This window comes from Callorhinus ursinus, unplaced genomic scaffold (assembly GCF_003265705.2).
Source record: "Callorhinus ursinus isolate GAN/ISIS: 27379988/994484 unplaced genomic scaffold, GSC_fseal_2.0 scaffold27, whole genome shotgun sequence".
Taxonomy (NCBI): domain Eukaryota; kingdom Metazoa; phylum Chordata; class Mammalia; order Carnivora; family Otariidae; genus Callorhinus; species Callorhinus ursinus.
Window position 1 is genome coordinate 2,328,718 of NW_027397089.1, and position 24,439 is coordinate 2,353,156.

Genomic DNA, 24,439 nt, shown 5'->3' on the forward strand with positions numbered 1-24,439 from the left:
AAGAAAGAAAGAAAGAAAGAAAGAAAGAAAGAAAGAAAGAAAGAAAGAAAGAAAGAAAGAAAGAAAGAAAGAAAGAAAGAAAGAAAAAGAAAGAAAGAAACTGTCTTATCACTTGAGCCATATCTTTGCAGAAGATTGTATGGGGCAAAGATTGGGGAGATGCACCTTGGAAGTAGGCACACTGGATTCAGTTCATAAACCACTTCTTAAATTTTATGCTGTGTATATTACCCTGACTATATGTCTTTACTCATGATGATAAGAAAGCTGCTGGGTTACAAGGGACATCTTTGTCTTTTTCTTCTATGAGGTGATCTCTCACCTATTTATCTCTGTTTAATGAAATCAGTAGGTGCAGAGCTTCTTGCAAAGGTGTCATTTTATGTCTCTCCTTATTCTGTCCTGCCTGCACTCTGTGCTGTTTTAGTTTCAAGCCATGAGTCACATTCGTGACTTCCACATGTGTCACCGACTTGTGAGAACCCTGAATGCAGCTTGATTGTCTGCAAGGGCATGTTGCTTTCATGCCCTCTCAGTATTTGCTCTGAATTTTATTTCTTATATTGAGTACTGGCAGTGTAGATGTTTTACAATTATATCAAAAATTGAGTAGTCTATGTGGATCATTCTTTTGTAGTTTTCAGTTGGTTTCAGGAGGGAGAGGGGTAAAAATGGCTTTCATTTGCCATTTTTATCTGAAAGTCTCCAGATTGTTTCTTAGCTGAGTCATATAACAAAAAGATAGTTGCTTGGGAACAATTTAATCACACACTTTATATAAACTAGTAACTGAATTTTCTTTGGAGTTAAGTTAAACATTATAATTAATTGAAAATACAACATACCAATTTCAGTTTAGTGTTGATAACTTGAGCCTTTTCATACAGGGTAAGTTGTGTTTAGCCTAAGAAAACATGGTCTGCTTCTCAGTTCAGCTGTCTTGATTCATTTTCAAATCCACTCTGGCTGTAGTCGAGGAGCTGCTGAAGAATACTATCTTTGACAATCATCCATAGACAAGAGAGCCTTTATGGAAGCTCAGGTTTCCAGTGGAGTAGTTCCAGCAGACTGCTGGAGCAAGAAAACATGAGTTTGGATGCTTTGGAGTGGTTGAGAGGAACAGTTTGGCTTTGCCTATATAACCCCATCTCCAAGGTAGCACAGTGCAGTGACAAGAGAGATTTTCTCAGCTCTTGATTTCTCCCATGGGGAAAAGTGAGAACATGTGAGTGAGTGCCATTTTCCTCAATGCTATGGAATGTTGCCAAAGAGGCCCATTTCTTTATCACTCATTCATCGTACTGAGTCATGAGCTGCATGACTGGAGGATAGGAAGAGGTTGGGAGAATGGCCTATAGGACTCTTGGTAGGCACAAAAGGGATGTGGATCCTACTAACTGTGTCACAGATTCCACCAAGAAATCCAAAAATGAGCCACTAGGAACACTTCACCCACAGATTCCTCTAACTTTCCCAAGGGCATCCCCAGCATAGCCACCTCACCTGCCCACACTCCCATCCTATGGCCAGTTCTCTGTGCATAATACTGATGGTGGCAAGAGCAAGCTTCAACAGATATCTAGTGAATATATGCAGAAAGCTGGGTAAAATTTGCAAGCCAGGGATAAGGAACAGACTTGAGCTTCAGCTCCACCCTTGGGAAAGCAAAAGAGAGGCTTTTAGCACCCAGTCTGGTGCATTACAGGATTAAGACAAGGCATACAAGTTAAAGAATTCTGCCTCAAAAGAAGGAGAGCAAGAAGCATGGAGTACATGTGTCCCTAGACAATCTAAGAAAGTCTCAGACCTCTTAAAGGGGCTGACAGAAGGTGTTTCTCTCCAGATATCAGTAAGTAAAGACTGGAGGAGGTGACTATGACTTTAAATGCAGACAGCAATGCACTATTTCAAGGAGCATGAAAGATCAGGAAAACAGGACACCACAAAGGGATCTCAATAATCTTCCATTAACCAATCCCAAAGACATGATAGAGATATTTGTTTGTTTAACACATTTATATTTATTTTTATTAATATAATAAAATATTAGTTTTATTTTTTATTATACATTTATTTATCCTTGTAACACTGGAATAAGTCTATGGGATATATTTATCCTTGTAACATTTAAGGATAAAGAATTTAAAATAGCTATTTTAAGGAAGCTCAAAGAACAGGAAAACATATAAAGGCAATTCAACAAAATCAGAAAAACAGTACATAAATAAAATGAGAAGATTAACAAGGAGATATATCATAAAAAAGAACCAAAAAGAAATTGTGGAGCTAAGGAATACACTGAATGAAATGAAAAATGCAATGGAGAATATCAATAACAGATTAAATGAAGCAGAAGAAAGAATCTGTGAGATAGAAGACAGGAGCTTTGAAATTACCCAGTAAGAGGACTAGGAAGATAAAAGAATGAAAAATGGTGAAGGAAGACAATAAAAACATAAAAATAAATAATCTGTAAATTATTGGAGTTCCAAAAGAGAGAGAAAGGGGGCACAAAGCTTATTTTTAAAAAAATAATGGCTGAGAACATCCCAAATCTGTGGAGAGATTTGGATATCTAATTTCATGGAGCCCACAGGTCACAAAATAAACTCAATTTAGAGAGATCTTCTCCAAGACACATTATAGTAAAACTGTCAAAATTCAAAGAAAAAGAGAGAATATTAAAAGTAGCAAAAGAAAAGAAGTTGTAACTTACAGGAGAATTTCATAAGGCTGTCAGTGGACAGATGGTTTCCCTGGTGAATTCTATCAAACATTTAAAGAAGAATTAACACTGATCCTTCTCTAATTCTTCCAAAAATTTGAAGAGAAGGGAGCATTCTTATACTCAATATACGAGACCAACATTACACTGATAGCAAAGCCAGATAAGGAAACTAAAAAAAGAATATTACAGGCTAACATTCCTACTGAATATATATGCAAAATTTCCCAATGAAATATTAGCAAAATGAATTAAATTGCATAGTAAAAGGATCATACACCATGATCAAATGGGATTCATCTCTGGGATGCAAGGATGGTTTAACACATGCAAATTAATAAATGTGATACACCACATTATGAAAGATAAAAATCACATGATCATCTCAAAAATGCAGTAAAAGCATCTATATGTAAAAACATATTTCCATTATAAAACTTCTCAACAAGTTGGGTTAAAAGAAATGTACGTAAAACATAATAAAGGCTATATATGACAAGCCCACAGCTAAACAATCCTGAGAAAGAACAAATCTGGAACCATCTCATTTCAAAATTTCAAACTTTACCACTAAGCTGTAGTAATCAAAACAATTTAAAACGGTATAAAAATAGGCACATAGACCAATAGAACAGAATTGAGACCCCAGAAATAAACCCTTGAATACATGGTCAGCTAATATTTGACAAGAGAGCCAAGAATACTCAGTGGGGGAAAGACAGCCTCTTCAATAAGTGCTGACAGGAAACTAAATAACCACATGCAGAATTAAATTGGACTCCTATCTTACAACACTCATAAAAATTAACTTGAAATGGGTTAAAAACTCAAAGGTAAAACCTGAAACCATAAAACTCGTAGAAGAAAATATATGGAAAAAGCTCTTTGACATTGGTCACAGCAATGATTTTTTAGTTATAACACCAAAAACACAAGCAACAAAAGCAAAACTGAATAAGTGGGACTAAACTAAACTAAAAAGCTTCTGCACAGCAATAAAACAAATGACAAACTGAATGATAACAACCCACAGAATGGGAGAAAATATTTGCAAATCATATAGCTGATAAGGAGTCAATATCCAAAATATAAAAGGAACTCATCCAATCAATAGTAAAAAAACAAACAATCTAATTTTAAAATGGGCAGAGGAACTGAACAGACATTTCCCCAAAGAATATATACAAATGGCCAACAGGTCCATGAAAGGATACTCAACATCACTAATTAGGGAAATGCAAATTAAAACCACAGTAAGATACCACCTCAAACTTGTTAGAATGGCTAGTATCAAAACGACAAGAGATAACAAGTGATGGTGAGGATATGGACAGAAGATAACCCTTGTGCACTTTTGGTAGAAATGTAAATTGGTGTCATTATGTGAAATAGTATGTAGGTTCCTTAAGAAATTAAAGATAGAACTACTATATCCCAGCAATCCCACTTTTGGATACATATCCAAAGGAAACGAAATCAGAATCTCAAAGAGATATCCATACTGCCATGAATATTACAACATTATTCATAATAGCCAAGATGTGGAAACAACCTAAAAGTCTGTCTATAGATGAATGGATAATGAAGACACAACACATTTATACATATGATAGAATATTATTTAGCCATGAGAAAGAAGGCAATCTTGCCATTTTCACAATATGGATGGATCTTGAGGACATTATGCTAAGTGAAATAAGCCAGACAGAGAAAGACAAATACCATATGATATCACTTATATGTGGAATCTAAAAAAGCCAAAGTCATAGAAGCAGAGATTAGAATGGTGGTTGGAAGGGGCTGGGGGAGCAGAGTAAATAGGGAGATGTAGGTCAAAGGATACAAACTTCCAATTATAAAATGAGTAAGTTCTGGGGATGTAACATAGAACATGGAGATTATGGTTAATAATATTTGATATGTACTTGAATGTTGTTAGTAAATCTTAAATGTTCCCACCACAAAAAAGGAATGGTAATTATGGGAAGTGATAGAACTGTTAACTAACCCTACTATGGTCATCATTTCACAATTTATGAGTATATCAAATCCTGACAACAAATAGCTTAAACTTACACAATGTTATATGACAATTATATTACAATAAGCTGGGACAAAATAAATGTTGGTTCAAATTATTTTTGAACATTATATAGGAAATAAAGCATATCTGTGGACCAGAAAATTGGTCTGAGGGTTCCTGTGTCTCCCTCTGATACAGTCATAGCTATTTTTGGCAAGTTTGTCTCCCCGCTCTGGAATATAGATATTTTTTTCTTCACATTTCATCATCTCTTTTGTAAATGCTCTCTCTCTAGCTGTTCATATCACTTCCTATGGTAAATAAATTTTACCTCTAAGCATTTAAAGAGATCTTGCACTATACACACTCTAAGAGCTGTTTTGTAGTTACTGCTCTTTACTGAACTCATTATGCATATATTCAGATGTTGGAGGGCTCTGTCTGCTATTGCAGTAAAAATTGTATCCAAGTGAGATTTCATCCTTCCTCATTCAGGTCATGAGGAACAAAGCTAGGTATTCCTACCAGGTAACACTGCCATTTGGCAAGAGACCTAACTAGTTTCTTTGAAATGCAACACTATGCAGATCATAGCACCAGGGGGACAGCAGGAATGTTCTATCATTAATTCTTGGAATTTCAGCTACAACTTCCTTTAAAAAAAAAAAAAACTAAGCAAATGTTTGTTCTGAGCTCCAAATATATTTAAAGTGGTTTTAAAATATCTAATGCTTGGGAGCCTGGGTGGCTCAGTTGGTTAAGCGACTGCCTTCAGCTCAGGCCATGCTCCTGGAGTCCCGGGATCGAGTCCCACATCGGGCTCCCTGCTCAGCAGGGAGTCTGCTTCTCCCTCTGACCCTCTTCCCTCTCATGCTCTGTATCTCTCATTCTCTCTCTCAAATAAATAAATAAAATCTTTAAATAAAATAAAATAAAATAAAATATCTAATGCTTGCAATATATGTTAAGATATATGTCACTTTCATTGTTAATTATTTATATAATGGAAATGTCTTGATTTGAGAGTTAGGTTTCCATTTATCCTCAGCAATCCTGGTTTTTGCATGCTTTTCAACTTTGTGAGTTATTTTAAAATAATTTATTTATTTTTATTTATTTAAAATAATTACTGAGGAAAATATGAGCCATTTAAATTGGAAATCCAGTCAATTACTCACAGTTATATTTCAAATTGTGATTACACAAACCTCTGAACAACAACAACAACAAAATTCCAATACCAAATGCTGACAAAAATATGGAATAACAGGAACACTCATTCATTGCTGGTGGGAATGCAAAATAGTACAGCCACTTTGGAAAACAGTTTGGCAGTTTCTTACCAAGCTAAACATAGTCTTACTATACAATCCAGCATTCACACTGAGTGTGAATGGTAAAGAAACTGGTAAAGAAACAATAATCAAAGCACATTTTCTGACTGTTCAGATGATGCAAAATCCTCAGATTCTTATAGCCCTTCAAGAAAGATTTGATGTCTGCTAGACACACAATGTATACAACAGTATACATTGAAAGTTTGCTTTGGTAGTTAAAAGACAAGTGAATACTCTCAAAAACCTTCAAGTTAAATGTGCACAAATAGAAGCCAAATTTTATGAGGACGCTCATGATCTTGAAATAAAGTATGTTGTTCTCTATCAGCCTCTATTTGATAAGTGATTTGAGATCATTAATGCAATTTATGAACCTAAGGAAGAGGAATGTGAATGGAACCCAGATGAGGAGGATGAAATTTCAGGGAATTACTGAATTTTGGTAGACTGTTTTTAAGAATGCTTATTTGTGGGGTGTCTGGGTGGCTCAGCTGGTTAAACACTGGACTCTTGGTTTCAGGTCTGGTCATGATCTCAGGGTCATGGAGCCCTGCATGGGGTTCGCACTCAATGCAGACTCTACTTGTCCCTCTCCCTCTGCTCCTCCTCACGCACACTCTCTCTCTCTCTATGCCTCTCTCTCTCTCATAAATAAATAAAATCTTAAAAAAAAAAAGAATGTTGACTTGCTCAGTGATATGGCTCAGGAGCATGATGAATCTATTCTGAAGCACTTCAGAGATTTTATTTTTTTTTATTTATTTTTTTTTAAGATTTTATTTATTTGACAGCGAGAGAGAGAGAGAGAGAGAGCAGGAACACAAGCAGGGGGAGTGGGAGAGGGAGAAGCAGGCTTTCCACCGAGCAGGGAGCCCGATATGGGGCTCGACCCCAGGACCCTGGGATCACAACCCGAGCCGAAGGCAGACGCCCAACCGACTGAGCCACCCAGGCACCCCGCAATTCAGAGATTTTAAAGTGAAGTTCTCAGACACTGGCCAGCCCATGAGTTTTGTCCTAGAACTTTCCTTTGAACCCAATAAATATTTCACAAATGAAGTGTTGACAAAGACATGAAGGATGAGGTCAGAACCAAATGATTCTTAACCCTTTTCTTTTGATGGACCAGAAATTATGGGTTATACAGGGTGTCAGACAGATTGGAAAAAAGGAAAGAATGTCACTTTGAAAACCATTAAGAAGAAGCAGAAACACAAGGGATGTGGGACAGTTCATACTGTGACCAAAACAGTTTCCAATGATTCTTCCTTTAGTTTAGTTTTTTTTTTTTTTTTTTTGCCCTTCCTTAAGTTCCCAAGAGTGGAGATTTGGGTAATGATGCTGAGCTATCCTTGCTGCAGACTCTGAAATTGGTCACTTTTTATTTAAGTGTTTAATCCCAAGGTCAGTGTTATACTTTACTGGAGCAGCTATTGAAGATGATGATGAAGAAGAAGAAAAAGAAGGAGGAGGAGAAGGAAAAGGAAGGGGAAGAAGAAGAGGAAAGAAGAAGAAGAAGAAGGAGGAGAAGAAAGAAGCAGCAGGAGAAGAACAACAAGGAGATGAGGAAAATGACCCAGACTATGACTCAAAGAAGGATCAAAACCCAGCAGAGTGCAAGCCAGCAGTGAAGCAGGATGGTCTACTTTCTGCTTCCCTGGAAAGGATGAATTTAGATCCTTTGATAAGCCTATTTCAAGTTTTTATTGTTATTGTTTGTTTGCTTGTTTTTGTTTTTGCACCCTAAAATAAAAATATTGAATAGAATTTTAGTTCTCTCACACACACACAAAATCTAGTTAACATATAATGTAGTATTAGTTTCAGGAGTAGAATATAGTGATTCATTACTTACATATCAACACCCAGTGCTCATCACAAGTGCCTTCCTTTTTTAAAAATAAAATTTTACTTATTTATTTGTGAGAGACAGAGAGAGAGACGGTGAGAGAGAGAGAGAGAGCATGAGCAGGGTGAGGGGCAGAAGGAGAAGCAGGCTCTCTGCTGAGCAGGGAGCCTGATGTGGGGCTCGATCCCAGGACGCTGGGATCATGACCTGAGCTGAAGGCAGATGCTTAATCCACTGAGGCACCCAGGTGCCCTTACAAGTTGCCCTCCTTAATGCCCATCACTCATGTAACTCCTCCCCACACCCACCTCCCCTTCAGCAACCCTCAGTTTGCTCTCTATAGTTAAGAGTCTATTTCATGGTTTGCCTCTCTCTCTCTTTCTTTTTTTTTCTTTTCCCTATGTTCACCTGTTTTGTTTCTAAAATTCCACATATGAGTGAAATTATATGGTATTTGTCTTTCACTGAATGACTTATTTCACTTAGTATACTCTCTAGCTCCATCCACTTTGTTGGAAATGCCATTTCCCTTGTTAAATGTTCTGCACACAATCTGTTTGGGAACTATACATCGGCTTCGTTGACATGATATAATTTTCCAATGGTCCACTTTAGCACTGTTTATTCTTCCTTGCAGCATTTGTCTCCATTTCTAATTTAAATTTGCTTTACGTGTTTATTTGAATATTTTCTGCTCTACCTCTACTCTGTAAGCTCTACAAGAGTGGGGACCAGCAACAATTTTTTCCTTACTCTTCTATTTTATTATTTGCTATTATCTGACATAACGGTAAAAACTCAATACATATTCTATTGAATGAATAAAATAGTGAACAAGTAAATGAAAGATTGAGTTTTCCAATGTGTTCTAAGAAAAAAATCATAGTATAGAGAAAGGAAGAATGGTAGACTGTAAGAGGATCTAGGAATAAGTTTAACCAACGAAAAGAACCCTTGTTTATTCTTTTCCTTTAGAATATAAAGCAGTTATATTTCGGTAACAGATCTATTTTCTCCTGAGCTGTAACTCATTTCAAGGTATGTTGCCATTCAATGGAGTCCGTATAGCTGTTGTCTTTGTTGTTAAAGAATTGTGTAGGCCATGACAGTGCAACTTCTGTAGCAGAGCAAAAGGAAGACAGAGTGTTCAAGCTCTTCTTTTTATCAGTCAGGGAAAGAATGTAGGGCCTAGATAGAACTAAGAGGGGTGAGGATCATCATGTGATACGGAGAAGTAGCATACAAAGCAACAACGAAGGACTAGTCCCCAGATAAGACCCCTATTTCTCAAAACTACTAAAAGAAGGTGAACAATATGGGAGTGGTTAAATCTGGTTAAAGTCTTCAAAAGTTTTTGCTGAAAATAAGTACCTTTCTTTTTCTCATTCTCAGCTAATCATCTTTCCCTTTAGCTTACTCAGAAAACAGAAGCACAATTTCATGGCTTTTGAGATGCATGAAGCCCTTAATGACTGAGGTCAGTAGGTAACACAGGAAATTATAGGTGATGTGGATTTAAATGTGTTAGAACTAAAGGTGAAGCAGTCCTGCAATTATGTATAGAGAGTTGTCTGAGCACCCTTGCTGCTGTCGTGTTGCCATTACCATATAATGCAAGTCTAAAACTGTTTTTTTCCTTTTTCAAAGGAAGCAAAAAGCCCTTTTAGCAGCAAGGAAATAAAAAAAAAAAAAGACAAAACAGGTAAATTCTCAATGACAAATTAAACACTGAATTTTTGTGCATCAAGATGGTGAATGATAAATGTGTAACTTGCACTAAATGGTTATCTTAACCGTTCACCTGGAGGCCATGGTTCTATCATTGACCGTTTTAAGAGTACAAAACAAAATTCAGCCAATGTAGCAAGCCCATCCACGTCAGATGCTATTTTTATATTAAGCAGATATTTAATATGATAATTTAAACACATGCAATGTCAAAAGTTGTGTTTATATATTGCTCTATGAAGCAAGATGTTTTGTTCCATACAAATGAACCTATTTTCTATTTTAAGTCTTTTTTGTGCACGCATGAGAAATGAGGTGATAGCTGTTACTGTGTTGCCGCCATTCATAGATTTTTCTCAAATAGGGAAATGGTACTAGTTTTATATCAATCAAGAGACGTTTCAGGGGTGCCTGGGTGGCTCAGTTATTAAGCGTCTGCCTTCGGCTCAGGTCATGATCCCAGGGTCTTGGGAATGGAGCCCTGCATCGGGCTCCCTGCTCAGCTGGGAGCCTGCTTCTCCCTCTCCCACTTCCCCTGCTTGTGTTCCCTCTCGCTGTGTCTCCCTCTGTAAAATAAGTAAATAAAATCTTTTTTAAAAAAAAGACATTTCAAACAATAAATTCATTAAACTCTAACAAAACAGCTGGATTGATCTCATCCAATTTGGAAGCCCATTCTGTCAAAGATGAAATATCTAACATTAGCATTATTATAAATGTATATATCCAGTTAGAAAAAAAATGATCCTGAAAATACTTTAGTTTTTGAAGGGACTAAATAAAATAGGGTGACCTAACTGTCAAAAATGCATGCAAACACACATGCATACACACACACACACACACACACACACACACACACACACAATAACACTCTACAAAAATAAGAGTAAGGAGTTTACAAGGAAATACTGATTGTTGAGCTCCTTCCACAAATGACTTAAAACTAGTCTAGAAATAAAATAGCAAGTAATTAAGGAACAATGTCCAAAAGCCACAATATGTGGTAGAAAAACAGCAGGAATCTTATTAAAAAGAATAGACCAGGAAATTGAACTAAGAATGGGATTTACAGATATTGAAAACTCTATTGATTTATTTTCTACTTTCCCTAAATAATTCTTGACAGAGCATCACTATATAACCAAAAAAGGGTACTATCTATTTAGTTGAATGTCTATATATAACAATTATCTTCTGCCTGTATCTATTTAACCAACTGACATGACTGTGTCAGTGATCAAAAGAGCCTAGAGGTTAAAATACATTTTTTGGTACAACTCCTAATTCTTGGAATGACTTGACTAAGGATAACTAAAATAACATTTGTTTTAAAACACAGCCTTAATGACCTGGACCTTTCCTAAATTACTACTAAATTAGCACTGAAAGACAATATTATGTGATATAAAACAGATTATACTATAAACATAATTAAATTTGGGGAAGACTAATAAAAATACAGTAAATAATTTCTAATAAGTTGCTTTGGATAGAATGTCTTTTTAATTGTTCAACATCATATATATATAAAACTAAATATTCCCTTTAAAATTTAAATCAGAAATGCTGTGTGATTTACAGTGAAAACCTGCATAAGTTCAAATGGGTGAGGTTATTTTGTGTTAACACAAATCCTCAAATCTCAGAGGCCTAACACAACAGAAATTTGTTTTTTGCTCCTATTACCTGTCTAAATCAGAGGAGTGGTGGGCCTGTGTACATCACACTCTTTCAATTACTCAGGCTGATAAAGACTCCTCCTTGACTCATGTATCCTATAAAGGAGGAAGATTGGCAAATCATCCACTGACTCTTAAAGATGCCAGAACTAAAACTTTTACCATTTTCAGTCACGTATTTTTTTTTCTTTTTTGGCCAGAACACATCAAATAGACCTATCTAAATTCAGAGGAGTAGAGGGATGCCTGGCTGGCTCAGTCAGGTTGTAGAGTATGCAACTCTTGATCTCCCGGGGTTGTGAGTTTGAGTCCCATGTTGGCCATAGAGATTCCTTAAAAAAATAAAAAATAAAAATAAAATTTCTTAAAAAAAAAGTAGAAAGCACAATTCTATCACAGGTTCAGAAAGGAGAACCAATAAACAGTGGTGATAATTCAACTTTCTAATCACTGAATATTCACTTCACTTCCCTTTACCTGTGAAATACATTCACGAACTTCCCAAGAGAGAAAATCAAAATTCCATTTAGTTACAGCATCAAGCTCAAAGCTCAGGATCTCTGGGTAACAGATGAGTGGTAGTCTTTATATTAGGTCCCGCTATGACTCCTATTGTTAATTTATGAACTGCAAGGGCAAGTTACATATGTACCCCCAAACTCAATACACACTAGCATATAAGGGGTGAGATAATGCAATAAACACTTGTATTCAGAAAAGGAAAGATGAGTGCTACGGAAGACCTGCTGAAATCAGCTGGGCAGATGCAAGCATGTTCTCTAGTTAAGCCCCTCTTCTGTGAGTGGGTCCTCTAGTCCATGGACTCTGCCCTTTGGGAGGTTCTTTCTTTCCTTTATGGTGCTTGGCTACATCTCTAAAGAGCATTGAAGAATGTGCCCTCTTTAAGGTCCTAGAGAATGACTGGTCTAAAAGACATGGAAAAACTTTCAATGAAAGATCTCATTCCTAAATCTGAGAATCTTCCTTAAGATCTTCCTTAAAAACCTCAATGACCTCCATATCTATATGCCTCCAGTGAGTTCTATATACCAATTATTCTCCTTAGATTTCTCACCTCCCACTTCCCCTTTCTATTTTAACTTAAATGTGGATATTTTAATAAAATTTAAACCTTATATCTCTTTTTACTGAGCCATTTTGTCCAGTTAAAATACTTTACTAGATGTCATACTCTTAGATGGCTCTTTACCATGAGACATTTTAGTACTTTCAGAGATTTTAACAATGATTGTGACAGCCATACTACTCCAATTGTCTTTGATATGTAACAAATTATCCCTAAATTAGTGGTGTAAAACAATAACTATTTGATTATGTTCACGGATTCTATGGGTCAGGAAGTCAGAAAAGGCACAGCAGACATGACCATTTTCTAAGGGATCTGGGGCCTCAGCTGGACAACTGGAGCTGAAGGGTGCACTTACAGGATAACTTCTCTACTTAGATGGCTGATGATAGAAAGTAGAATGGAGGTTTTCAAGGGCTGGTGGGAGGGGAAAAATGGAAAGTTACTGTTTCATGGGTACAGTTTCCATTTGAGAGGATGACAAATTTCTGGGGATGGATGGCACACAGTGAATATACATAATGCCACAGAACTGCACGCTTAAAAATGGCTTAGGTAAACTCTATGTTATGTAATTTTACCACATTAAAAAAAAAGGCTAGTGCTTGGGCTAAGATGACTGAAAAGCTTGCTTAGATGGAACTGTTTACTGGAGCATCTAACACCTGGCCTATGTGGTTTGGGCTTCTCACACTATGTTGGCTGTAATCTGCAGGGGCCATTCCAAAAGGAAGCCTCCAGACAGTGAGCGTTTTGACCTACTCTTGCAAGTCATAGAGCATACCTTCTGCCACACTGTATTGGTTGAAATGATCACAAACCCATCCAAATTGAAGAGGAGGGGTAGTAGCCCCTACCTTTCAATGGGAAGAATGGCAAGGAATTTGAGACTATGTTTTAAGAGTGCCGCATGTACCCTTGACTTAACCCTTGTGACAAAGCTCAGTTTAAATTAGCCTTTGTCGTTAAAGGTGTTCTCTATTTCATTTTCTACTTAGATTTGTGAAGGAGTTTTATATTCCAGAACTGCAATTCACCAAATTTCTGAAAGTCCCTTTTTCTTCTTTGGTTGCCAACCTTTTTAACCTTTTTTTAAATCCCTTTTTTATCCTTTTTTAAATTTTTTATATTTTTTTAAAGATTTTTATTTATTTATTTGACAGAGAGAGAGACACAGCAAGAGAGGGAACACAAGCAGGGGGAGTGGGAGAGGGAGAAGCAGGCTTCCTGTGGAGCAGGGAGCCCAATGAGGGGCTCGATCCCTGGACCCTGAGATCATGACCTGAGCCAAAGGCAGACACTTAACGATTGAGCCACCCAGGCCCCCATTATCCTTTTTTTCAAAAAATATTTTATTTATTAGAGAGAGAGAGATAGAAAGACAGAACATGAGCAGGGGTGCAGGGTGGGCGGGAAAGGTGTAGGGAAAGGGAGAAGTGGGCTCCCCACTGAGCAGGGAGCCAGATGGATGCAGGGCTCCAACCCAGGACCTCCCGATCATGATGTGTGCCAAAGACAGAGGCTTGACCGACTGAGCCACCCAGATACCCCCATTCTTTTTATCCTAAGCTACTATCTCTCATAGTCCCTTGCCCAAAGGCTACCAACAACTAAAACAGAATACCAGCATTTATTTTTCCAACATCTTCTCATAGGCATTATCCTTTCCAAACAAATAACTGAGAATTTTGCTAAATATGTTGCCACTACATAATGAATTGTAATATTTTTTCTAGACTAAGAATATAAGGTTCCTCAATGCTCTTTCAACCCACTTATTAAGGCAACTCCCCATATTCTAAGCCACTTTGTGTATTAGTCAGGATAGATATTACGTGTTATAGAAAATAACTTTAAAAATTCAGTGAAATTTTTTTTCCTAACACATCTCCTGTCCAACTCAGGTCATCAGGGAAGCTCTGCTAATGTTAGTCACTTCAGGAGGTAGGCTGATGGAGACCTCATTTCAATACAAGTGGTGAATCAAGACCTGACTTTTAAAGCTTCTGCCTAAAAGAGCTATTTGCCTCACTTCTGCTCACATTTAATTGGCTAAAGCAATTTACTTAGGCACACCTAACTTCATAGAGCAAAGATGTTCAATGTTACTATGTGTCCCATAAAGAGGAGAACTGGAAACATTTATTGAACTGCACTAATGACTAATAAAGGGTTCTAAATGATAAGGTCTACAATATCTAAATTCGGTTATTTGTATTTTGATGCCCTGTTAAGCAGATTCAATGGCACTGTATGACTGGGAATAATTACAATTTTAATTTTATTCAAATGTAATATACTTATGTAGATTTTCTTAACTGTGGATATATAATTTTTAAAAAAGAAAGGAAATAAAAATTAGAATTCCCCCAAACAAAAAAGCATTTCCTGACAAATAGGATTCTTAAATGCTGGAAATTTTTTCTAAAGAAAATTATGTTTTTCTCTGAAGTATCTGCTATCAGAGAATGGGATGATTATGCACACTGAGCTTTCTGAAATAGTTTGCATGTAACATTAAGATTAAACTGGTATTACTGTTTAACCTTCTCAGATACTGCTCCTTGGATAGTAAATTGGTACAATCTTTCTTGAAACTAATTTGGCAATATGTATCAATAGACTTAAAATATTTATTTTACTTGACCTAGTTATTTCACTTGAATCTATATGAAAGAAATAATCAGAGGCTAAAGTCATAATTTTGAAGATTTCTTATATTTTTATGCTTGTGTGCATATATATATATATGTATGTGATATAATTTTGTATATATATATGCATATTCTATAGATACTCATGAAGAGAAAATACATAAAAATATCATTAGTACTTATATATGTGTTTTAGATTCATGGTAACTTTGGGTTTTTTTTATACTTTTGATGCTGTAAATTTTCTATAAAGTGCAATTTTTTCTTTTATAATTTAGAAAATCAATCCCTAGGGGCACCTAGGCGGCTCAGTGGGTTGAGTCTGCCTTCAGCTCAGGTCAGGATCCCAGATTCCTGGGAATCAAACCATGTCAGGCTCCCTGCTCAGTGGGGAGCCGGCTTCTCCCTCTCCTCCAGGCTTGTGCTCTCTCTTGCTATCTCTGTCTCTCTCAAATAAATAAATAAATAAAATCTTAAAAAAAATTGATCCTTAGTTAAATTAGTATCACTCTATTGAACTACCTATCCCTTTGAACCCATTATCTTTAATGGGTCTTTCTATATTATTTTAGCACTAAGTATGCAAATCAACTATTTGCCATTGTATTATCTGTCCAGGATGCAGGAAAAACTAAAAATATTTATTATTATATAATATCTTTTATCAGGATTATGTGTCATCATATCTATTAGAGACAATAAAAAGATAAATTGACCAACATTATCTTTGTTTGTTGGAGGAAGAACCCTAGATAAAATTTACAATGGAGTCTTTGGCAACTTGTTTTAGGAGGTTCCCCCCCATTAATGAAATTCCAGGTTTTTAGGCTTTACCTTCAGTCTGTATAAAGTCCCACTTTAGTACTTTCCATGATTTTTCATTTTTATCTCCCCAAAAAAGCTATCTTCTAATAGAATTGGTTATGAAATACTCATTTTCTTTTGTCAGATTTTAGTCACCTGGTATTAAAAGTTGCGGTTATATAATTAGTGGGGAAAAAATGGTGGTTCTGTTTTAATCAGTGAATGACAGAGAAAAATTCAGGCCTCTTTTAATTTCAACAAAGTCCCACAAAGATATTATTTCCCCATTAATAAATAATTCTTTTTATTTAGGTCTGTAAAAGCTGAGATTGACATATATATTTTTCCATAAGAACAGTAAGTTATAAAACTTAGAAATTAGTAAAAATTACATTTTTATTAGAATTGCTCTCTGCATAACGTTTGCTTTTTCCACAAAGAACCTTTAAATCAGTTACAATTATTCAAATTCAGTGAACAAAGGATAGCCCTTTTACCATTTTGTTTTTTTTGAAAAATATGTTACAGTAAATAATACATTTTAGCATGCACACGATAAAGAAAAACAGGAAACGTTTGGAGTATCTATCCCTTTGTACGACAGATAGCCATTACCCACAAAATAATTCTATTCCGTCCGGCATCAAATACGATTTGAGAGTAATAACATAATTGCATAATCATGATATAAAACTATTAGTATGCTACTTCTCTGAAAGCATCATTGCTTATTTAATTTCTTCCTCCTGCTTTTACTTTAAAAAACTTTTATGTCCCTAATTGAAATGTGAATCTAGAAGCAGCTGTCAGCAATTTCTTTAATAGGTAAAATTATTTTTGGCATCTGCCACCTGAACTCTTGGCTCTATCACACCACCTCCTGCAGCCTGTCTTCACCTCCATTTCTGTCTCCCACTCTCTGTTGATACCTTTGCCTTTACAATAAATTACCAGCTATCTCATTTGTTTCCTTTTTAACCTTTCACAAAACCTGTTCTTTAAACATGCGCCTCTGCAATATAGATTTCTAACTGTAGCCAGTGATAAGAATTACTGGAGTGACAAAATCAAGTGCTTACAGAGGCCAAAGCTGGTGTCTTTTAAAGGAGCGAAGTGGCCTAGTGAGTTCAATAGTCATGGCCAGAGAGGTAAATAAATGGGCGGGAGGGGCATGCAGAATCTGATAAAATAGTAAAGAATGAGTAGAAAATTAGCTACTTTACAACTAAGGAATGTTTAATAATCATTTTTTCCAAATCAGGAAGTAAAAAGTTGGAAAAAGGATAAAAATTGGGTAATGGGGAAGTTCTTAAAAATGCCCAGGAGAGGGCGCCTGGGTGGCTCAGTTGGTTAAGCGACTGCCTTCGGCTCAGGTCATGATCCTGGAGTCCCGGGATCGAGTCCCACATCGGGCTCCCTGCTCGGCGGGGAGTCTGCTTCTCCCTCTGACCCTCTTCCCTCTCGTGCTCTCTATCTCTCATTCTCTCTCAAATAAATAAATAAAAATCTTTAAAAAAAAAAATGCCCAGGAGGAGTGTGATGAACTGGTGTTATGATGTAAGAAATTTACAATTCCATTGTGGCCCAGAGGCCACAGTTGCCCTAATCAAGAATTCACACTCAGAGTGTCTGCTCTCCTGTCATCGAAAAGGCAGCTCTTACAGGCGTTTCAGTTATCTTGACCTTCCATCAGCACCTGAAGCTACGCTAATTAACATAACGAAAGTTAGCATGCTTATCCATTGGTAAGACTCAGTGGTTTATCCCCCAGGATAGAGGCCTTTAGAAAGGAACGTTCATTGGCAAAATTGCTGTGCTTTTATTTAACTAAATTTGTGTACCTGTTGCTGATTAGGAGGACCTGACTCCAATCAATGGCTATCAGAATCTTATTACCAGACCATGGTCATATTTGCCTCGGATAAACCTTTCATGCGAGGCTTTCCGATAATCCAGAAATGATGGAGAACTTGGTCCTCACCCAGTTTATTGCAAGACAGATTGTATAGCTGTTGTTTGTTTGTTTGTTTGTTCCTGGCTACCTAACAAATACTGTGTGTCAGACTTTATTCTGAGGCTTGTTCCCATTAGAAGCTAGTAGTGACAGTGTAAGGGAGAATAAAAAGGAAGGGGAAGGAGGGAGGGAAGGGGAAGGGGAGAAGGGGGGAAAAGGCCTTAACAGTTAATGTATTTCCTAACTGAATTAGGCTGGTTCACAAAAACTGGTTTGCAAAAGTAAAAGCAAAATAGGCAGGAACTTAAGGATCCCCCGTGGACATGGCAGAATGTTCAATACAAACAAAAGGCTCAGTAAACTTCTCACATTTTTTATGACAAGTGATAGTTTTGGAGCAAGGCTCCCAAAGTTAGGTGCTTACTCTTGGCACAGAAACTGGGAGATAGGATGCTATCTTCCTTGATGATTACATTTCAGAGAAAGAGTTCAAGGAAAGACCTTCCTGATCCTAAAGTTAGCGAGAAGCTTATTCAGCTTTTTAAAAAGACTGTATATATATTTAAAAGAGAGAAAGAACTTACAAATTTTCTGAAGTAACTGCTCTTAGAGAAGGGTGGGGGAGAGAAGTCTCTTCCCTTACTTTGAACAAGGAGAATTAAACCCCTTATTTTTATTTGTGTATGCCCTTACACATCTCAATATTTCTTAAGCACACTAACATTTGAGAACACTGATTTAAGCCACTGTTTAAATATTTTATTTCTGCAAATAAATTTTGGGTTCATGGGGCTAATCTCTGTGTTTATATAGATAGAGGGACCAGACAGATGTTATAATTTATAAATAAGAATATATAAAAACTGTTGTTTTTTTTTTCCAGGTTAGGAGGGACAACAATTGAACCTCTCTAGGGCAGAACAGAATTTGCATGTCTATAGACAATTATCAGTCATTGCTATCAGTTACTATCTTAGTCTATTTGGGCTTCTTTAACAAATATACCATAAACTAGTAGCTTATAAACAACAGAAATTTACTTTTCACAGTACTGGCGTCCAGAAAATCCAGTATCAAGGCACCAGCTTCCCCGATCACCATTTTTTCTTTGTAACTTCACACTGTGGAAAAGGCAAAGACACTTTGTCAGGCTGCTTTTATAAGGTCACTAATTCCATTCATGAGGTCTCTGCCCTCATGACCTAATCACCTCTTAAAGCCTCCACCTAGTAATACCATCACCTTTGGGTTAGGTTTCAACACATGAATGGGCGTGGGGGAACAGACACAACACACAAACATTCAGAGTATGGTAGTTACCTGCAATGTACAGCCTTTCAAAATAGCTCAAAGATAATGAATGAGTTGATGATTCAGATAATCTGGAGGGGTGTCCTCCAGAGGTGCATAATTGAAGTATATTTTTTTTCCTACAAGATTAGTGATTTCAATTTGAAATACATCATTGATTCGAGACATGATCTTTTAATTTGTAAGGTATTAGATAATTTGATTATTGGTATGTAGTAGTTGAGTACTTTAAAACAAGCTGATTTATTCCATGTATATATTTGATTTATTAGATTTGTAAGAATTGCTCTGACAGCGTTAAGGATCCTTCAATTCTACACACATTTTACAACTCTCAGAGCTGGAATTATAACTGAATACCCTTTCCACATTACCATTCAGGCCCTCCAAATTACACATAAGAATTAGAATGGTACTGTCTTTTGTCAGTTTCTGCAGGGGTAACCTGGAGGATGACCACAAATTAGAGAGAGCGCTTCCGATAGCTCAGACATATAGAAGAGTGTTTCTCAGTCTTCATTCTCCTACAATTTTATGATTTTGCTGCCATAAATAAATACCACTTGTACTATTATTTATATAGAATTATGTCATATTTATGTATTATTTATGAAGTTACTAACTTTAAAATTTTTTATCATAAGCTGTGATGTCTTTGAAATCATGGACTCAATATACTTATTTTTTTCTAAAATTATTTTTTAAATATATAATCATTAGTATAAGTGATTATCAATGGACTGCCCGCCATTACCTTACATAGCACTGCATGTGTACATAATACATTCTGAGAAACACTGAGAGGGAGAGGCAAGGCCTTCTATGGTGGGTAAAAATACATTCAAAAAAGCACAGAGGTTTCACATAATTGTCAGGTTCAGGGTCATTACTTTTTCAGTTCCCGTTTTCAACTGAGGATGGAATGCAAGAAGGTTATAATGACCCCTGAAATTGAACAACCAACATGTAAAAACATTATCAAAATGAATTAACTTATTTGAATGCACTTTATAAATTACAAAATAGAAACAAAATAATTTAGAACATTGAAATTTTCACAGCAAGTCCTGCCATGGCTATGGGATAAGCAAAGATTTCTACAAATTTATAAATTATTAAGGAAGAATATATAATTTCTTAAAGTTTAGATGAAGTGGAGAGATAAGTCCTAAAATTTAATGCATGCTTTGAATTAATGTCTTATGTCTTTACTTTTTGAATATAAAGTTGACATTTACAAACATTACAAATTATAGCTCTTTTCAGAATGCATGAGTGTTGGGCCAACTCTCAGTTCCTCACTTGTTTTTTTTTTAGTTCCTCACTTGTGATGAGGCTGCCAATCATAGGTCTGTGTGTTAATGATGTCTCATTACCTTATTGTAGTCACAGGCCCAGAATTACTCCTCTACATCCATAGAGTAAGTCTGGAGAGTTCATTCATAATTCAGAGCTGGCATTTTTCTCAAGAATGGATTTGAGGAAGACATGTAACGTTGTCTCATACAGTCTCTAATAGTTGAGATTCTTCACCTAAGTGATCTGCTTTGTATAAGATCCTACAAGTTTAGGGTTTTGTTGTTTTAAGTTTCAAGAATCAAATGTTGTGCCAACTACGTAAGATTGAAAATATTAATGTATCTGGATATTCTACCAATTATAATCTTGAGACAATGGTGAGTGTTAAAATTATGCCTTCACTCACTCATTTTATGTAACATGGTGGGCCCTCGAATTGATAAGGACAAAATAGACCTACATAACAGTGAGACAAAGAGAACATTTTCTAAAGTAGGTAGTACTAAAGTAAGGAGTATTATGACTACATAAAGTCTATTATAAATGAAACAACTATAAATGTTTGAAAAGTTGAGCACCTACTTTCAAATTCAGTTTTGTATTACTGCCAAAAATTTTAGATTCCTTTACCTTCTGGATTTGGACTCCTGGCTCTTAGTTTGCTTCCATCTTTCTCTCCTGGGAAAACTTGCTTTTGCTTTATAGACTTTCTCCTGTTATATTTCCTATTACTGATTCCTCATTCTGTTACTTACCTGGAATTCAATTTCCAGAAAATGCTCAGTCTCTAGAGACAGAACAAGTCGACAGTTTGTTGTTTCCTACAAAAATGCACTTTGTGTCATTTCATTTAGGTATGACTTGCCCCCTAACTCCATAAATATTGTATAACCAAGTATATGATTCAAAATCAAAAGTGAAACTCCTGCTAAAATTCCTTTAATTTCTCCTTTGAGATATTTCCATATTTAGAGAATTGCTTTACTTGCATATTTAAAAAACAGTAAAAGATTTAAAGGAAACCTTTTAACTTAGCCAAAGCAACTTTTTCACTGTATAGAAAGTCATTATATATAACTATATGTTTATGAGCTGTTCCATTATACAGCATATCATTTTATTATTTCTTGCTACATAATTACTTTTTTGGGATTATAAATGAGGCAAATTTTAAAATATAATTAGTATTTATAATAACCCAAGGCAATTCAAACAATCTCTTTGATTCATTTATTTGTATTATTTTTATTTTCATGCTATTCCATATTAAGTTTAAATACGGTGAATTCAACAAACTGCTCCGTAGAAGTGTATACCTATGACATTAGTGGGGTGTCATATCACTTTGTATTAGAAAAGTGTTTATTCATTATTCAGATGCTTAAAGCTGGAATCAAATCCTTTCTATGCAAATAATATCAACATTAAACTTCAGGAAAAAAATTTAAAATTTAATAGTATAAGTTGTTTAAATAACAGTCAACAAGGGGTGCCTGGGTGGCTCAGTTGGTTAAGCGTCTGCCTTCAGCTCAGCATTTGTTTTATGGTTGATAGGCTGAAACCTTAGAGCATTCACAGTTTATTTAAAGAAAGTGATGATATTTTATTCCTGGCATGAATTGGTATCATTTGCAGTCTATAATAAATCACATTATTAGGACAAAAATGCTGCCTCTTCTCTAGGGAAAAATATTTACTGAGTGACTGGTTAAAACACTTTAAAAAAAAGTAAAAACATGCTGCTCCAATATCGGAAGAATTTGGGAAATAAGGAACATTTAGAAAAGTACTGTCTGTGAGTTGGAATATTTTAAAATTAAAATCTTTACTCAAAATATCCTAAATGTTTTACCCACACAAAAATAGTAAGTGACTTGAGAAACCATATAATTTATCATTAAAAAGAAGATTTCTAAAATATCGTTCTTTCTACTCATGACTGAGGCTGAATTCACAAGGACATTTGAATTGAGATGCATAGAACAGTAGCTATAAATATTTTTGGCCAATGAGTCACATTGCAGAGGCAGAAAAGTGTCGCACTATACTTTTCCTTTGCTTATTGTTGTTGTAGAGGGAAAACTATCTCCCCTAGACCGGTTCATTTTGAATGACTGGGTCTCAACTTTTGGAGCCAGGCAAGTGTAAATCTTCTTCTTTAATTATAAATAAAAAATAGAAAGATAATGAAAATCTAAATAGATAAATATAGTTAAGAGAGCCAATATGATGAGATAACAATAATAAACTATTTGAGATAAGTTACAGTATACTCTGTACTTTGTCATGCTTTTTCCACATCTATTGAAATGATCATGTGGTTCTTATTCTTTCTTTCATCAATGTTGTGTACTCTGTTCATTGATTCACAAATATTGAACCACCCATGAGCCCGAGGAATAAATCACACTTGATTGTGATGAATGATTTTTTTTAATGTATTGTTGAATTCAATTTGCTAGTATTTTATTTAGAATTTTTTCATCCATGTTCATCAGAGATATTGACCTATAGTTCTCCTTTGTAGTAGAGTCTATCTGGTTTTGGTATCAAGGTAATGCTGGCCTCACAAAATAAATTTGGAAGTTTTCCTTCCTTCTCTATTTTTTGGAGTAGTTTGAGAATAGGTTTTAACTCTTCTTTAAATGCTTGGTAGAATTCACCTCTGAAGCCATCAGGCCCTGGACATTTGTTTTTTGGGAGTTTTTTGATTACTGATTCAATTTATTTGCTGGTTATAAGTCGGTTCAAGTTTTCTATTTCTTCCTGTTTCAGTTTTGGTAGTTTATATGTTTGTAGGAATTTATCCATTTCTTCCAGGGGGTCCAATTTATTGGCATATAGTTTTTCATAATATTCTCTTGCAATTGTTTGTATTTCTGTGGTGTTGGTTGTTATTTCTCCTCTTTAATTCAAGATTTTATTTATTTGGGTCCTTTTCTTTTGGTAAGTCTGGCTAGAGGTTTATCAATTTTATTAATTCTTTCAAAGAACTAGCTCCTGGTTTCATTGATCTGTTCTATTTTTTTTCATTTCTATATCATTTATTTCTGCTCTAATCGTTATTATTTCCTTCCCTCTGCTGGCTCTAGGCATTGTTTGTTGTCCTTTTTCTAGGTCCATTAGGTATAAGGTTAGGTTGTTTATTAGAGATTTTTCTTGACTCTTAAGGTAGGCCTGTATTACTATGTACTTTCCTCTTAAGACCACTTTTGCTGCATCCAAAGGTTTTGGACCAGTGAGTTTTCATTTTCATTTGTCTCTGTGTATTTTTTTAAATTTCTTCTTTGATTTCCTGGTTGACCCATTCATTGTTTAGTAGCATGTTGTTTAAACTCCAGGTATTTGTGTCTTTCCAAATTTTTTCTTGTGGTTGGTTTCTAGTTTCTTTTCTTTTTTAAAAAGATTTTATTTATTTATTTGAAAGAGAGAGAAAGCACAGAGATAGAGTGAGAGGGAGAAGCAGACTCCCCATTGAGCAGAGAGCCCAATGTGGGGCTCTATCTCAGGACCCTGAGATCATGACCTGAGCTGAAAAGGCAGACACCTAACCAACTGAGCCACCCAGGCGCCCTGGCTTCTAGTTTCATAGCATGGTCAGAAAAGGTACATGGTATGATTTCAATCTTTTTATATTTGTTGAGGGCTGTTGTATAACCTAATATGTGATCTCTTCTGGAGAATGTCCCATGTACACTTGAAAAGGGAATATGTATTCTGCTTTTTTAGGATGGAATGTTCTTTTCTTTTTTAAAAGATTTTTTATTTATTTATTTGAGAGAGAGAGAATGAGAGAGAGAGAGCACGAGAGGGGGGAGGGTCAGAGGGAGAAGCAGACTCCCCACTGAGCAGGGAGCCCCATGTGGGACTCAATCCCAGGACTCCAGGATCATGACCTGAGCCACAGGCAGTTGCTTAACCAAATGAGCCACCCAGGCACCCCTAGAATGGAATGTTCTGAATATGTCTGTTAAATCGATCTGGTT

General features: G+C 35.8%; 1 long non-coding RNA gene and 1 pseudogene across 1 annotated transcript in view; one reads left to right on the forward strand and one right to left on the reverse strand.

The window, feature by feature from the left end:
- Positions 1–24,439, reverse strand: part of LOC141370144 (uncharacterized) — a 355,774-nt gene that overhangs the window by 128,646 nt on the left and 202,689 nt on the right. The gene's annotated exons all lie outside the window — the stretch shown is intronic.
- On the forward strand, positions 6,142–17,840 carry LOC112829945 (nucleosome assembly protein 1-like 1-A; annotated as a pseudogene).